The sequence below is a fragment of the Glandiceps talaboti genome, chromosome 1 (genome assembly GCF_964340395.1).
Source record: "Glandiceps talaboti chromosome 1, keGlaTala1.1, whole genome shotgun sequence".
Taxonomy (NCBI): Eukaryota; Metazoa; Hemichordata; class Enteropneusta; family Spengelidae; genus Glandiceps; species Glandiceps talaboti.
Genome location: NC_135549.1, coordinates 29,454,603 through 29,466,710, shown reverse-complemented (window position 1 = coordinate 29,466,710; position 12,108 = coordinate 29,454,603).

Genomic DNA, 12,108 nt, shown 5'->3' with positions numbered 1-12,108 from the left:
TCTTGTTCCGGGTAATCGGTTTGCTCTATCGCAAGTTTCAGTAATAGATTTTGGGTTTTGCAGCATCGAATTATAACGTATTGTGCTTTGTTCCAACACAACACTGTCATTATGGACGGGTACTGTCTCAAAGCCTGTTGCTGAATTAGTTCAAGAAGCGCTTTTTACATATATAGGCTAGAACATCATGAAACGACTCGGGTAAGAGTATACAATATCACATTTTAAGACGGCAAACCGATTTTTCAGAAAACTGGTCTTTTAATCTGAGATTTATGTAATTTAGACCATTTCGTTATTATAGTCTTCCATAGTCAAAGCACTATTAAATATGGATAATGGTAGTGAAGCACTTACATTGTTGTCCAAAGTCGAAGTACTCGGAATCTGTTAGATTTTCACCTTGAGGCGTCATAATAGTACCATCGGGAAGCGTGAAGTCGTTCGAAGGATCTCCATCCCAGTAGCCTGAAACCAAAGGAGCAATTGCGTGGAGCAATGAGCATGTACGGTAAAGTTAAACTCCTCAATTGCTGAATGGATAATACATGCAATGCTATTGTATTGGATAGCCTACGTGCATCTCCTGTTCATTTGTTTTCCAATTTCTGTGCAATGTACTGCTATTGATCTCGCCAGATTGTGAAAGATCCCAGTGACAAGCTATGTAGATATGTGCCGCCCCCCAAAGAGGTCTTTATTTTTGAGTCCCAGTCTCTAAAACGGGATGTGCTTTCTGAAAAAGGGACATCCCGTAAAAGGTGTTCATTGCAAAATTTCGTATATATTCCTTTTGCTAGCCCCACATCCTACCATTTCAAAGGTGAGTATTCCCCTCAGGAAAGCCTACTAAATACATGTTATGTATACTGATCTTACCCATCAAACCATTGACCTTTCCTTTGTACTCCTCACACTAGTAGAAAAAATAGTACAGTTTACGACACTTTCCGTACTATAGTTCAGATTGAGTTCAATTCTGTACTTTTATGCTGATGAGGTGGACGTTTCTGTACTTTCCCATTAGCGCCTGTCTAATCGGATTATACTCGATCTGAAAAATAGTTCAGATTGCGAGTCGGAAGTGATTTGAATACATTTGCATTTAGTTCAGAATATATTCATGAGTTCACCCCCATAACCGGGCAGTAAACAAATGAATATTCAAATCTACCGTGCTTGCAATCAATACGTACATAAACGCTATACGTGTAGCTCGTGTATTCGATACATATGTATGTATATAAGCAGGCTTATGATATGAACTACATGGTTAGGACGTACGTAGATTGTAATATCACAGGGCTCATTTTGAAATAAATGTTCGTAGTACGCCTTTTCATTATGCACTACATACCGCCACCACTAAACGTGTTTCACATTTCTACGCGTTTGATGCATAGTAATACAGATTTAGATGACATGACAATCGTTTCCAATAATAGTTTAAAATTGGGCCACAAATATTGCTAGTGTATGGAGCTTCTTAACAAACCTGACCGGCCAATAGCGTCAACAAACTCACAGTAGAGACGTGCTGACAGATTTGAGTCTGTGGACATTATTTCTAGCTAAGTAAAATTGAGTGACTATTGGGAATATTATATGGCATCCATGTCGTCCATGTCGTCTATAGTTTCTGACTGACCGTGTTATGTTCAACGTAACGCTGAACGAAATACGGTCCATCAGGAATTAACTAGACTAACCTCTATGGGAATAGTATTCTTGTCCATGTGTCGTTTATAGAACAATTAAGTGTTAGGGTGTGATCTTCACAGTAATAAACAAGCCTTTAGAAGAACAACAGGTATTCACGCCTCAAATATCTTGGGCATCATCCAAATTACGATCATGAGCACCAAAGTAAAGGAAATACTTAATGACGTTCGGCATGCAGAACCCCCCCCCCCCCCGGGCCCGTACCTATGGGTACATGCCCGGCATCCATGTAACTGTTATATCACTCTACGTGACGATTCTGAGGGCCCTCATCTCTTATTCTCTTGTTTTATTTCAATTATACTCATAACTCCTGTTTTTATAGTATAACTGTACAATTGGCTTCGATCAGTGCATTCCAGATTTTCATGAGTCATGAGTGCACATTGCACAGATATCTGCAGAATACTTAAAAGGATTATGGGTAATGTATGCATATGCGGGAAAAACAAACTGCTGTAAGGAGCATAGTCTCGCTGCCAGACTCGAGACTATCGTCCCTAATCTGTTTACCGAGCGGCGCAGCCGCGAGAATAGAGGGGGACTGGTCCCGCTCTTCTCGCGGCTGCGCCGCTCGGTAAACAGATTAGGGACGATAGTCTCGAGTCTGGCAGCGAGACTATAAGGAGCACTGACTTTGCCCTCATATCTTCATCCCATTTTGCACTGAAGAAGTTTCACATGGCTCTCATATTTCATATATACTCTTTCTAAATATATGGTGATGCAACATGAGTAAAAATAACTGGGGTTAACTAAGTTTGGTAGTCAATATAGCAGGTTTACCATCAAACTGACGCAAAATTTGTTTCAAATTTGTCTAGTAAAAACCGTTGGCCCAGTTGTCGATTAGGCTTACAAGTTACACAAAGCATGATAAGACACTGTGAATGGTGCAAATAAACAACGTGCGAAATGCCAAATACCAAATGCAAACAATACAAGCGAACAAAAGGGCCTGTATGCACTCTAATAGCCCGATATTTTGCCTAAAATCAGGCTCACATGTGCGAACGGTGTGTTTTTGACGTACCTAGTAGGCAGTGATGTAGATAATAGCCGGTTACCGGTCACAACGCCCAGCTATAACTTATAAGTATAACAGTTGTGGGACCGGCTTAGGAAAGTACTCAAACCTGACGATCATTGAACAAATTCTAAGGTTGGAAAATTAAATATGAGTTGCCCGGGAGTTCTAATAGCAAGTAAAATACCCAAAGTGTAAACAAAAAGATAAATTAATTCATAATTATTTGGAAAACATTAGACGATTACGCAGTAAAACAAGACTGGCCACGCTATCGCTAGCGAAAGCCTTCGAACTAGTTTCATAACGACCGGACGTTGAAGGAAGCGCGAAGCGAAGTGTGAGGTCAATGTGACGTCTCATGATGATGTATGATGCATCAACATGACGTTTACGTAGAGTTGCACTAAATGTTTTCTAAACTTCAGTGGAAAGAATTTTTGTCGATCAGACACTGACTATGTTTAAATTCTTAAAACATCTGAGAAAACTGAAGAGGGGAAGCAAAATGTGACACTGACAGACAAGCCAGACGTACGGCACATGTACAGAAGGCGAGGCACACCCTCTGATGCAAACTGGACAATTATCGTGCGTGTCACGTATAAGGCATCAGATGTAATACATGTAGCTAACCAAATATTCTTGTACTGCAGTCTTTCTTGTAACAGGTATTGGAAATTGTCAGAAACCTGATGATTTTATGACTGAATAAGTTTCGATACGGAGACGAGAGAGAGGGGGAGACGGGAGAGAGAGAGAGAGAGAGAGAGAGAGAGAGAGAGAGAGAGAGAGAGAGAGAGAGAGAGAGAGAGAGAGAGAGAGAGAGAGAGAGAGAGAGAGAGAGAGAGAGAGAGCGGAGACCAAACTAGAGTCGGTACTCACCCCACCACGACATATGCATTTTTGTGATTTTGAAACGATAAAGAGTGTTAATATGGATATTGGGACGATTGGAAATCGGACGATGTGAATCGTAATCGAATATCTCAGACCATCCACAATATATGTCGTGTTGACTTAGGCGATCCCAGAAACCATTCTTAGTTTACCCCTTTCACATATATTATCAACCATGCTAATGTTTTGAAACAAATCTCGATTAACAGGTAATTTAGCGCTTGAAAGATGGCGACGTCCATACCCCCCCCCCCCGGCTGCACATATTTTAATATGCAATTATACATTACCCCCTCCCCATACACGTCAGAGAAGTACAGTATGGTACACTATATGACACACTGTAAGCTAACAGTGGAAATCAACTTCAGTGTCCATACATATCAGACATAGAGATTTCTTTACAAATGGATGTGGGCTCATTGGGCTGTAACCTGTACTTGGAAAAACTTAACCAGCAGAGTTTTCTTTTTGAATCCTATGTCTTGACAGAAACGGCACCCCCCTTCGATAACTAGTGGGGAGGGTGTGTCCCCCTCCCACAGTAGGCAATTGTTTGAAAAATAAGGACATGTAGGAGGCCATTTAGCGGCATAATATTTCAAACCATACACATTATTGGAAGCCATAAAGTACTTGAAAATTGTCTTCAATACCCAAATTGTACTCTCATTAAATTATTTTACAACTGTATTACCTACGCTTTAACTAATACATAGATATTTTGGCAGACACACACATTCGTTTGGCCATTGGCTGCCTAATAATTAAATGTGTGGTAGGTAAATGAAGTGAACAATTTTGCAAAGTACAAGGTAAACGATTGCTCCTGTGGTTTGAATGTTCAACAAAGTCTCCACACAGAGAGATAGAGCAAGAGAGAAGGAGACATACGGCGGCGACGAGAGAGAGAGAGAGAGAGAGAGAGAGAGAGAGAGAGAGAGAGAGAGAGAGAGAGAGAGAGAGAGAGAGAGAGAGAGAGAGAGAGAGAGAGAGAGAGAGAGAGAGAGAGAGAGAGAGAGAGAGAGAGAGAGAGAGGCATACACTTATACAAATGTAAATTTACTTGGTAAACAACTGCTCCTGAGGTTTAATTTTGGTTCAAATCATGAGCAGAATATTTGGGGGCCCTTTCAGACCATCACAATTGTCATGCCCCCCTCCCTTTGAACCTCAATTTTGTTCATGCCCCCCCCGTAAATTCTGACTCCAGCATAATTTCAAGTTTATTCCGAGCTCGGTATTACAGGCATTCGACTAGAGTCTTTATACCTCAAAGATATACAACAGTCCATTTCTGTACAAGGCATATCAGAAACCAAACATTTGCAGTGTGGAGTGTCACAAAACCCTGTGCTTGGTCCACTCTTACACGCGTATGCTGTCTATACACATCACCACTTGGAAAGCTAATCCGACATCAAAATCTCAATATGCAACAACATGCAGACGACAACCAGATTTACCAATATATTTCCCCAATCACATACGTCAACTACAGTAACTAAGATGGAAACTGTTGCACATGATATTAAACGACCCAAAATAAGCTAGTTTAATGATGGCAAAACCGAGGTCCTCCTTATCACGTCTCAGTTCAACAGGCTTCCTCGTCTCATGAACCACATCAACATGGGATCGTCTTCTGTGCAGTTAGTGGATTCAGCATGTACCATTTGTGTAACAATTGATGACCGTTATAACCTCAAGAAGCACATCTCGTTGACATGTAGATCAGTTCTTTTTCACCCCCGAACAATAGGTCGCATCATTGACAGTGGAGGGGGCCCCTCCACTGTCTATGGTCGCATACGCCAGTATCTTACAAACGGAGTTTGTCAGAACCTTGGTCATGCACTTATATCATCGATACCCGACTACTGAATGGCCCTTCTGTATGGGCTGCCAGCTAAAAACATTGTCCCTCTTGAACATGCCCAAAATACAGCAGCTAGGATTGTGTCAGGTACAAAGAAAACAGATGACGTCACATCGGTTCTTTCAATAACACAGTTTAGTTAGAAATCACACTGGCGTCAAGTGCAGTTACATAATATACCAGTAGGTAGGGCCTACATGTGCATGTAGTCTCAGGTCACTACATTGTGGTCTGAGATGTAGTTTACACCACTATGACCTAAGAACTTGAACCAGGGCTGAGGAGAAGTGGTCTGAGGTTAAAGTTTTGCAGCTCTCGTTCAGCAATCTCAAAACATTTCAGCCTACTTCCCGTAATGAACACTTGTCAAGCATTTTTGTAGCTCCCATACTCAAAGACTACATATATGTTTATATACGACTCAAACTATAACACTGAAATTTACTTTGAACACGTTCAGTTTCAGTAGACCTATTAAAACCCAAAATCTCCACTGTATAATTTAATATCGGTAATAGTTTACAGTCAAAAACTTTTTAAATTTAGTTTTGACTAGGAGGTCCCCAAGTTTTGCAAGTTGACTCATGACCGCAATCATTGCTTTACTCGCTTGAGCTGCAAGCGCTAAATACCATAGACCACTGCTTGACATAATCACGCCTAGATATTCATAAAAAGCGAACAACGTCGAGTTTATGACCACCAATAACCACTTTTCAATTTTCTTAAGAATTTCATCTCTTAGTAAATACAATAATTTTAGTTTTGACATACATGTAATTTACTTTCAAAAGACAATGTTAGAAACCCCTACCCCATTGATTCCTGTGGGAACATGCCTTTCGTGAAGAAAAAATGGTTACATAACATGTCTACAAGAATTGTTGGAGAATGTCTATGTAGAATGCCACACTGATCCCATATCCACACCTTGAGTTTTATTTTTATTGTTCTTCAATGATCTCCTTCAAAGTAATAGTCTGGATGCCAATATGGTTTCTAACTAAACCACGTCTAGCCAAAAGCCCCTCAAATAGCACAAAAAGTTGTTCACCCAATCAGTGAAACCTAAATGTTTTGGTGATGTAAACAGTATATAAGTAGCATCATGGGCTGACAAATATACCACATTTGAACATTACTGTCCCAATAAACACTAACTTTATGAGGGACTGTGTTATTGGTTAGAGTTTTGTGATTTATTAACAAAGACATGATGTTAATGACTGTGTGGGTGGCTGTAAATGAATTTTAAATTGCATCTCATGCATTTCAAGACTTCTAGAGTAACGACTCTGACTATACTTTGAGTGGAGGTATAAATGGTAATGATACAGTATAGGAACTAGACTATCAAAGTAATTACCTTGTCCAAAAGACTACAGTCGGATATTAATCTCACCATTAATGCCTGAATTTATGTCTATCAAGGTGGATCTGATAAGATCATGGAAATCGAGAAACTTTCATCACTTTGGACTTGAGCATTGAATACATTTGTGAAGTACTCAGACCATGATTCATGTTTTTTTTTTAGAGATTAATTCCACTAGATTGTCCACTAAATCGTCCACGAAAACAAATACATTCTATCATTCCACCATGTCACTCAACAACGCGCATCGAATTCTATCACTTGAATTTCCGTTATTTAGTCGTCTGAAGATCGTAACGGCCTCCGTACCATAACTTGTGTACTTTGTGTAAATACAGCTCTACTTCTCAGTATTGAGCACTTTTCCTTCAGTTTATGACTTACCTCTTATATATATATATATACTGATCTGATATATATATATATATATATATATATATATATATATATATATATATATATATATATATATATATATATATATATATATATATATATATTACCATTGCTCGGTTGACGGCAACGCGGTCAAAGATATCGGGTTCTTTGCACAATACACGTGTATATAGAAATGATGTCCCTTAAATTTCCCCTCTTTTCATTCTTGCTCTTTTCAACTACAATATAGATTTTGATAATTTCCATAGGTCTCACGAGATATACTCTTCAAGGAAAAACAAGTTCGTGTCGGAGTTTGACACGAGAATAGTCTGTGCTTGGAGTAATTATACTGTCAGTATAATTTCTCAAAGGTATGTGTTATCGTGGAAGTTTAAACATTATTTATACTTTAATGGTGTTATAGATTTTGACCCAAGCTATGCATGCCACGGTCACAAGCTATATTGCGTCAGATCGATTTGCCAAACAAGTTTGCCAGAATTAACGCATCCCATCAAACCATGGACCCTCCACAAAGGTGGAGTGTCTATGGTCAAACAAATGACAGGTCGCAGAAACTATGGTCATGGAAGTATGAACGTCGTTTATACTTGTACGCCGTGACATACAATGAGCGCAGTGCCATGATTGACCGGATTATTCAGTGTCGACAATCCCAGTTAATATAATCCCAAAGGCAAACTTGTTTTATTTACCACCTTGCCAAGCAACACAGGGTGGTGGCGAGGCGAAGTTGTAATGTACTGTCGCTTTGATATTCACGATTTTGGAAAGGAAATAGATAACATCGGGTTAGATCTTGAGAGTAAATAAGAAGAAAAGAAGAGTTAATTTGAAATCAGTGATAAACGAGTTGTCTATTTTTAAGAAACTAAATATAAGGAAAGCTATGGGTCCTGATAACATATGTGGTAGGTTACTGAATGTCTATGCATCGCAGTTAGCTAGTGTTTCCAGTAGATTGTTCAATTGGTCGTACAATGATCATACGATATCAACCATTTGGAAAACATCTACCATCTGTCCGGTCCCTAAAAACTTCCAAGGCATCGTCCTGTAGCACTGACTTCCATTGTGATGAAATGCTTCGAGCGTATTTTACTTTGTCAAAACCCACAAAAACATTCACACCTTGACCCATACCAATTTACATATTAAAGTAATAGAGGTACTGATAATGCAACTCTCACATTACTTCACGATGCGTATACACATCTTGAAAAACCAAGTTCATTTGTAAGACTATTGGTTATTGATTTTTCATCAGTCGTTAACAGAAGTCAACCAAACATGATGGCTCATAAACTTAGTTATTTAAACGTTAACCCCAAACTCATCCTCTGGATAATGGATTTTCTTGTCAACCTTTCCCAGTTTGTTCGCTACCAAAAATTAAGTTCAGCCTTCCATTCAACATTTAGGGGTGCCTCACAGAGCACGATACTCTCACACAAACTATTTACACTTTACACAAATGACTGCTCATCAGGTACCGATACAAATCCACTTATCAAATATTCTGATAACTCTGCATTAGTTGACCTGTCAAATTCTGACCGTACTTATTTCGATGAAGTTGATAGGTTTGTTACTTGGTGTAAAGAAAACTACTTGGACGAAAGGTCGACTTTAGGAAGAACCCTAAAGTAGTGCCCGACCTTTTTATTGACAATGTTAAAGTTGAACAGGTGACTAAATATATATATATATATATATATATATATATATATATATATATATATATATATATATATATATATATATATATAGGAACAGTCTTGGATAATAAATCAAATGTTAAGGCCAACACAGATTTCATTAACAAGAAATGTCAATCTAGAGTTTACTGTCTACAACAATTGAGGGGCCTAAAATTTTGTAAATGCCAAGGTATTACAGACATTCTATCGGAGTTTTGAGTCGGTTTAACATTTTCTTTTTTGTGCTGGTTTGGTAGTCTAGGGACTAGCTACAAGAGTGTCTTGAACAAAATTGTAAATGTGTTTAGTAAAGTATTGAGTGAAAAGTAGACTAATTTGAATGAAATGTTTACATCTCGTGTACAAAACAAAGCTGGGAAAATGGTAAATGACAAAGGCCACATTATGTCCCAACACTTTGAACTCCTGCCATCAGGGAGACGATTTCGTGTCCCTAAATTCAGAACAGTCAGAACCAAATCAAGTTTTGTGCCCACTTCAACTAAATTTTAAACCAAACTAAATAATTCTATTTCAAAGACATCTGCTCTGCATTCCAGATTGGAAGAACCGCGTTTTTTATTGTCTTTTTTAAGTTGATGACCATTTCTGGCAAGACTTCACTCACAATTTTCTCGATTTTACTGATTTTTCTTCTTTATTAAAAAGGTTTAGGGTCGGCATCGGATTTCTAGAATGGAAGCGTTTGGGGAGTTATGTGTGATTTATTTGTTGAGAAAGGTTCAAAGACAATAAATATCGCCATAAGGTGGCACTTGCCGTTCCAGTGAGGAACGACTAGTGCCACCACGGTAGTACTCGACAATTCGATGGACCACGGCCAAGTCCGCCATTCACAATTTTCAAATCACTTGAAATAAAGCAATCTGGCAAAACTCGCCCATGTGCATTTACAATCTTGTCGCAACTAATTCTAGTAGGTAAAACCATAGACCCTCCACCCTGTCTATGGTAAAACCTAGTCGCATTCATAACTTTCATCGAGGGTAAGGTAATTTTAGTCATCAACTTCTATAAAGTCCAAAATGAAACGATAAAACATGTACATTTTGGAAATTATCCCATGTATAATGCCAGATTATAAAGTGACAAAGAGTGGTTCATCTGAGTGGATAGCTTAACCTCTTGACGATTTATAAACAATGGGAAATAGGCAGCTATCTTGATGTTCATTTTAACCTATTTTCCCGGAGAATATTTTCAGAACTAGTATCCAAATTACCATGATCACGTTTTTCATATTTACTGATATGCCGCTTTAGTTATGGCCGGTTTTGTGGGATGTTTTGCGTGCACAATGTAAACCACAGACAAGGCATGTAAACTTCTACTTGCCGCACAACCCGTCTATTTCAGGCTTGGCCTCTTACCACTCTTGGAGGAATTGTACTGACTCCTCCAAGACCACGTCTGACACAGTGGCCTGAAACCCATAGTCTATCGCGAGTATATTGTCTACCCTTCAAGAGACACACATTCTCTGCCAGTCACCCTTTTAAAAATACGCTTGTTAAACGTCTGCTCCTGGAGTTAAATTTGGTTCAACTCATGAGCAAAATATTTGTACGTGACTCCGGGCCCCTTTCAGACAATCCGAATTTTCACGCACGTCCCAATTCGTTTTTTTCCCGTGACAACAATTTTTCTCCTGAGCCTCCCCCTACCCTAATCTAGTTCCTGACGACCGTATTCCAATTTTACACTACATCTTTACATATTACGTATAGTCAATGTCATTACTCTCGTTGCCGATGTGTTGGCAATTATATACATGTATATATATAATATCCATAATCACAACATATTTCCTGCTCAAAGAAGAACTGTTTCAGCTTATTCCATTTCGATATAAACAGACAGAGAGTCCAGGGATAAAATACCCATGTACTACTCCTTATATTACTGGCTAGGTAATGTCAACCGTAAAATAATCCAAGCACCAGCGTCCCTAAAATCCGTGAAACAGTGTCGATATTACAGTATTTTGCTGACACTTATTACTTTCTGTAACTGGTCTATATTTGTGATATCATGGTAAATATGCTTGGAATTTATGGCCTAACAAACCAGACATTACGTAGATTTGAATATTGAAGAAAATCAAAAACAAAAACAAGGCCAGGGCCATGGCCGGTCAGGTACTGATATTAGTACTTTAGACATCAGTGGGGGTCACACTTGGTCATTGAAACTATATTGACCGACCAAAATTCTAAACATCACGGATAAATAATTTCATATCGAAATGTATGTACGGAGATTCAGGTTTTTAGACCACGTGGCTTTGACATGACATCATCAGCTAAATTTGCAATACGAAAGTAACGTAAAACATGGATGTATCTAGTAGGGAGCAAAGTCCGCATGTCTGTATGGATGTTTGAAGATTTACTATCGGTATATGGGAGGCATAGAGGGAAATATTTGAATAGCGTTATTTAACGTTACATAATTCATAACTGACTACTAAACTACCGTCAAGAGGATTGTTTTTGCTTCCATTTATCTGTATTAATTTTTTTTAAAGGCAGTGATGGTGACTGCCAATGCCGGTAGTGAAAATATGGCCCGCACATTCTGAAGATTTTTGTATCATACAAGTTCAATGTTGTAGCTCAGAATGTGATTTATATTTATAACTCAGTAGAATGGGTACCGGTACTGATGCGAGGGATGTGAACCAACCTTTGTGTTGCGTGCTTTTTAATATCACCGTGTGTGTGTGTGTGTTGTTTGTTTGTTTGTTTGTAATGTAGATTCGTCGTTGATATACTGCTACTAGATCAGACCGTGGGTTATACTTCCATGATCAGAACATGACCAGACACAACTCTCCACGGCACCATTTTGGTTTTACAAATTTGATTACTTTGTTTTGAATAGCTTTTGTCAAGTTCTTGACTTTCCTGATATGACAATAAAGCAAGGGCGGTGAAATATTATTATAGTAGTCCTTCAAAAAACAAGACAATTTTGAAACTTTTAGTGGAAAATGTTAGTGAAGACACAGTTTACCCGCATAAATTAACTAACAAAAGACAAAAGAAATGTACACATGGTTCATTTTCTAGGTGTCGACCTC